Genomic DNA, 6,534 nt, shown 5'->3' on the forward strand with positions numbered 1-6,534 from the left:
ACCGAGTGATACTGTATTGAGGCCTTGCATTAAGTTTGCCGTAGGTTTTGTGGTATCAGCTCTTTCTTGTGCTTGTTACCACATCAAACCAACAACTATATGCGATGCGACACTTCCCATGCTGTCCGTGTTCCAATTTGCATGCTAAAGTCTGAACGTCGTCTTTCATCTCTGCTCTTGATGTTGAAAGTGCAAATGCTGGAAAAGAGTAAACAAAGGACGAGTGAGGTCCGGTCACAACAGCTCAGCCCGAGTGGAACATGAAGCACTCAACGTGTTGGAGGTCTCTGCTGATGGCAAGTGTGTGTCAGATGTCATGATGTTTTGTGGGCGCTGGGGATGTTTGCATATACACGTACGCCCACAAATGCATATGAGTAGATCACCATTTGTATTATGCACTAGAAAAATATGAGGTCAGTGTGAAGTAGACATATACATTAGCTTAACATTTTATTTAAGGATTATACTTCATGGCCGTTTGTAAAGCAGAGTCACAATAGTTTGTAAGGATGATTTTAGAATTAGCACAATTTATGACCGATAAAATCAAATTCAATTGCATTTTTCTTCTTCTTTGTCTTTCAAAAATTGAGTATGTGCAGTACCTCAGGAAACTTTTTCAACCTGATATGATAGTTCACCCAAAAATAAAAATGTGCTGAAAATGTACTCACCCTCAGGCCATCCAAGATATAGATAGAGAAAACAATGTTATGAATAGAGGAATTAGGTTTTAGCTGGAAACAAAGGTTTGAAGTTGAAAAACATCTTAATGATGGGATTGTTTCTTACTAATACACAGGTTTTCGCTTCTTTATGTTATTATGTTACAGTATGTTAATTGATGGACTGGAGCCTTGTGGATTGTTGTGATATTTTTATCAGCTGTTTTGTCTCTCATTCTGACAGAACCTATTCACTGCAGAGGACCCATTGGTGCGCAAGTGATATAATGCTATATTTATCCAAATCTGTTCCTCTTGGATGGCATGAGGGTGTGTACATTTTCATTAAATTATCATTTTTGTGCAAACTTCCTTTAAAGGGATCATGAACTAAGAAACCAAAATTCCCTTGATCTTTTGGTCATTGTACTCTAAAAACATCCTGTACATTTCAGAACTCAAAACTTTGTTGTTAGTTTAAAAACAGCTTATATTGAAGCCAGTCTGCCAAAACAACAGCTTTTGGAATGTTCTACTCTATGATGTAATAGTGTGGATAAGCACCACCTCCGCAGAAGAAGATCAGCGCCTGCTTCTACAGCGCTGCCTGTTTAGCCCCGCCCATCGATTCGTGCATGTAGTGTTTACGAGAGAGGTGAACATGCAGGAACCAAACGATAAAGATGGCTCTGAAGACAACAAGACACCGTGTAGTGCCAAGTTGTGGAAAAAACAGTGTTTGCGTTGCCTTCCTTCTAAACCCAGTTTTAGAAAAGAGTGAATTAACTTTTTTTAATGAAGATCCAGACCGTGTCAGTAAGAACTTGGTCCTTTGTGCACTTCATTTTACCGTGGATTTGTTTACGAACAAGGTACAATTCAATTTTCAAAAAGATTGAAACTAAAAGACGATGCTGTGCCATATTGGATCCGACAGTAATGTCATAACACCAAGTGTGAGTAACTCTTTTCATTACATAGTCACTATTGCTTTGTCTCTTAGATCACTTGATATGTATTGAGTTATTTATGCATATTTATTTATGCATTTTTCACCTAAATCACCATCTATGAGGAATGTACGCTGTCAAACATACGCAACTAATCATAGCAGTAGGCGTTTACTTCTGAGTCTGCCACGACTATTCAAACTGAGCGTTCAGATGAGGTGGGTTAAAAACAGGACAGGAAATAGCTTATTACTTCTAAATTATGTTTTGTTTTTTTAATGTAAAAATGTTGATAACACTATAAGTGGACCTCAGAGAACAGTACAAAATAAAAACAAAGGCAGTTTATGACACCTTTAACGGGTCACACAGAACGCATTTTTGCATCTAAAAGTGCGAAATGCAGGGCAGAACGCAAGGTCTAGAGATAATAAAAGTTTATAAAACGTATTTTAATGTGATGTCACATTTTTGTTACACTGTGTTATGTGAGATACTGCAATGTGAGAGCAATGGTCAAACACATCCATCTAGCTCATGTTTCCATAGGAAAACAAAAGAAAAACAGCGCAGTGGAATTTAAAAACGCATGAGCAGCCCCTATATATTCTATCTTTTTTTTTCCACAGTGCATTAAAAATTATCCACCTTTACAGTACTCTTTTTATTGGTACTAATTTACACAGGTTAAATATATAGATTTCTATTTTTTGTGTATCTCTATATCTAGGTTTTCTAAGCTATGTAGCAGATAAATACTGGAATGTTGTATCAAACTTGATAGGCTATTAGGGGCTCATTTGGACATTAGGGGCTTATTTAAAAACTATCTGACTTGAAGTCAAATTAATAACATGTGTAAGCATGAAATCCCATTGAAATCTGTTTTTCATGCTGTTGAGACTAATTTGGCCATGACTGCAGTGACCGCAAACATTCCGTTTCCTGCTAAAGTTAACCATTATCAGGAATATCAGTTTCCTGACACTTTTGTAAACCTTTGCTGACATTCAGCAGTCTATTAGGAGTCTATCATGAGTGTTTTTAATGATTCTGTAGGGTAGACTGAGTACAGTAGAGACACTTTCTGCTTTTTTCATCACTACACAAAAACTAGATGCTGAAAGTGATTTTTTGATTGTGTACTAAAGTATCATAAATTGATAATAGCCATAAGTAGTTTATATTTTCCACAATTAGCTCATAAACATGAGGTGCATTTTTGTCTCAACTGTACCCATATGGTGTACAGTTGAAATAGTAGTATGGTACAGTTGAGACACCCATTCTTAACGCTCTAAAGCTGGCTAACCATTTATTGCAAATGTAATAAATTAAAAAATTACAGTTTTAAATAATTACAGTTTAAAAATTGATTTATTTATTTGCTTTATTTAATTCAGATTCAGTTAAACAAAATAGGAACAAATATTTAACACTAGAAAATATATGGCAAACATAACAGTAAAAATAACAATATACAGTACATACCTGTATATTCTATAACCCTACCCCTAAACCTATGTGAAACTTTCCGCATTTTTAACATTTTTAATCATTCTGTATGATTTATAAGCTCGTTTCATCATGCGGACCTAAAAATATTCCCATAAGGTTAGAATTTACTTGTATTACTATACTTGCAGGGATTAAAATAAATTAAAATATTTTTATAGTCGCTAATCCCACTCCTACCTATAAACCTAAAAATTTCTGTACAGTATAGATCTTTTTCTGAACGCGAAAGTCTCCCCCGATTAGAACGGTGCTTTACATTTCCGGTTTCTAGTCACATTTACATATTTTCAGAGATGATAATATAATGTGAAACCTATGAAAGTCGTTTTAAAAAATCATGTGGCACCATTGTTTCATCACTTTACAGTGTCGCAATGACCGTCTTTTTGCAGTAAAGGACCAGTCATAGTTCAATGAGTGGGAAGATGACATTGAAAACAGATGAGTGCACACACAGCTCCCGATCGGGGTGAAGTTCATGGGATTTTGTACACAGAATGATAAGAGCAAACATTATTTTAACATATATTATTATTTCACACTCAGTATTTTAACTTAAGCGCTGCAAGCCATATATACAGTGCCTGACAAGACAGATTTCCTGATACGCAAAACAAGTACTTTAAAGGAATTCCTTAGCTTACTGCCATTACTGTGGCAGCCAACAACAGCACAGCAATCCTCTGCACATTTTTATATGTAGTTATACTGAAAAAGTTTCAATTCAGTCGATCTTTTTTTTACCCCGTTTTAACGGATTTCTATGGAGACCGGAACATGAGAGCACCCAAACGGAAGTTAGAATCCATCATGGCGCCGCTCATCGGTTATTCAGGAAAAAGGTCTATAGAGAATGATAATGTGATGTAATGCCGCGTAGAGTTCTGGGAAACTGCTTTGTTTATCCGCCATATTTGCAGGATAGCGCTGCCTTTCCGCTATTGAGTTTAGGGCAGTGTTTGTTTTTTTTGTCGTGATTGTGAAAAATGTCACAATTGTATGTCATTCATGCTGCATCGAGAATTGCAATAGTAACTCAGATCACCGTTCTGGGAAAAAACTGAATAATGCAGTAATGCAGGTCGCAGATAAGATGCCGAATAGTAAATCTGTTAGTCACTGATTAAACCCACTGCCTCTCACTCAATAAAAGAATCACATTTCTGTGTGTTTTTGAAAGATTTGATTTTGTTGGTTTAATAATTAACGTTACCTTCTTTGCGAGTATGATTCTCACTTAGGCTTGTGAATTACAACTTGAACAGGGGACTTTCTAATAAAATGCTTAAAGTGGCTTAATGTACCAAGACAGTGATAAAGACAAAATTGTAAAGCATATACTATGTGCAGATACGCATATAAGCTCAAAATGTGAACGCAACGCTTTTATTTATGTTAAGCTTTTTCCTCTCATAAGAACACACTTAATGCACCGAGACAGTGATAATAAAAGACCACATTCTGTACTACACACCTTACTAATAAATCATAATATGTGCAGAAAAACAGATGAGCCCAAAATATGAACATTAAATATCACTGTCTAAATCCATAAGCGCTTTCTACATTACGGTTTTTTTAAAGGGAGGAAAACGTTTAACGTTTAAACGTATTGCGTTAATATTCTTGCTCACCTGCATGTCTTTTAGCATCACTGTCTTAGTACATTAAACCAGCATTTTTAAATGCTACAAAGCTGTTCACAAGCTCCTATGGGATTTGATTTTGCTTGTCATTTGTTGAAATAAATATAAAAAGTACATTGAGTTTGTGACTGTTCACTGAATGTGATCCACAATCTCTGATTCTCCTCCGTGGCCATGGAAAAAATGAATATTTATAATGACAACAATTATACTTTGTCATTTAAAAGTTTCCAACAAAGAAATGGATCGACTTCTGTCAGCTTGTTGAACACACTTTTATTTGGATAATTTAATATGACGGCTGAAGCAGTTCAGCGGGTGACACTGTTTTCACGGTAATAAGATCAACATTGTAAATGAAATTCTACAAAACCTAAGATAAAAAAAATTGAATTATCATGCAATGCGATAAATTAGCTTCTCCTCCCTGCAAACGATACAATGAAGAATGAATGATTGTTTAACTTAAAGGCCAAAACAAAACAAAAGATAAGCAGTTATCCATATAAAGAATGAGAAGTAACCATGGGAACGGATAGCTTATCCTGCTAATATGGCGGCGCCTTCCCGAAATGCAACGCGGAGTGAAAAGATTGTGACATAACTACTCATTCTCTATAAGAAAAGTATGACAGACAGATAAATGCAATTACAATCATTTATTTATTGCAAAAATGTCAAAAGCACTACCAACTAATAAAATTAATGCCGCGATTTCAATATTGATATGGATGAATTTTTAGATGTCGTTATACGTCAGTTTTGTATGTTTAGATGCTGAAAATACGTCAGTATTGTGCGTTTTAGTGCCTGTAAAAACGTAAGTAAATCTACGTTTTATAGAACCACATTTTACGTAAAATACATATGAATTATCATGAGATCACGTTGAAATATCACAAATTTTTTTTTTAACAGAATTTGCGTAGCATATGAGTAAATGTGACTTTTATCCTATTATCATAACACTATACAACTAAACAGCATGTGAAGCAATAGGACACCAATCCGGGTGCAGTTGATACACTGTGTCTCAACCGTACCCCACTGACATGCAAATACTAACAAATAGTTTGTTAGCTTAGCAACATGCTAACATCAAACTCTGTTGGAATCAACAATTGGTGCATTTAATTCAGAACTGCCCTATTCAGTTTTAAATGCTTGGAATTGATGTGCCCATCCGTTGAACCCTATGAAAGCTTTTATTTCTAAAGGCCTTTTGAAGTAGGTTTATTTTAAAACAGTAGATTAACTTAGCATGGCGCCAGATATACCAAGGTCATGGGTTCAATTCCAGGGAACACACTTGAAAATAACCTTGAATGCCAAGCACTTGGCATTGAACAAGTACAATGTGTAAATATAGATGCAGTTTAGTGACAATAAATAAGTCAGGTCTCCCATGCAGATCGCTATTCGTGTAGAGTTTCAGAGGACGAGCAGGTTATTATATTTTGATTACACATTGCAAACGCATACAACAGTTAATCGTTCACAATTATGCTAAGAACATCCATTGAGAAAGTCAATTCTCCTTTCAGTTAGGATGCTGCCTTAAAAAGTAGCTGTTTATGTAGGCAGTGAGGCAGCTCATTAGGTTTGGAGCAGAGCTATTGTCTCTCAACAACCCATGTGAACTAGAACACTTTGTGCCAAGGCATACCATGTTACTCAAAATAAAGATTTCAATAACTCAAAGTTCAGTAAGTTTTTTGTAGAATGTCTTAGAAAGCAGCTTTTAACATAAAA

The sequence above is a fragment of the Onychostoma macrolepis genome, chromosome 22 (genome assembly GCF_012432095.1).
Source record: "Onychostoma macrolepis isolate SWU-2019 chromosome 22, ASM1243209v1, whole genome shotgun sequence".
NCBI lineage: Eukaryota > Metazoa > Chordata > Actinopteri > Cypriniformes > Cyprinidae > Onychostoma > Onychostoma macrolepis.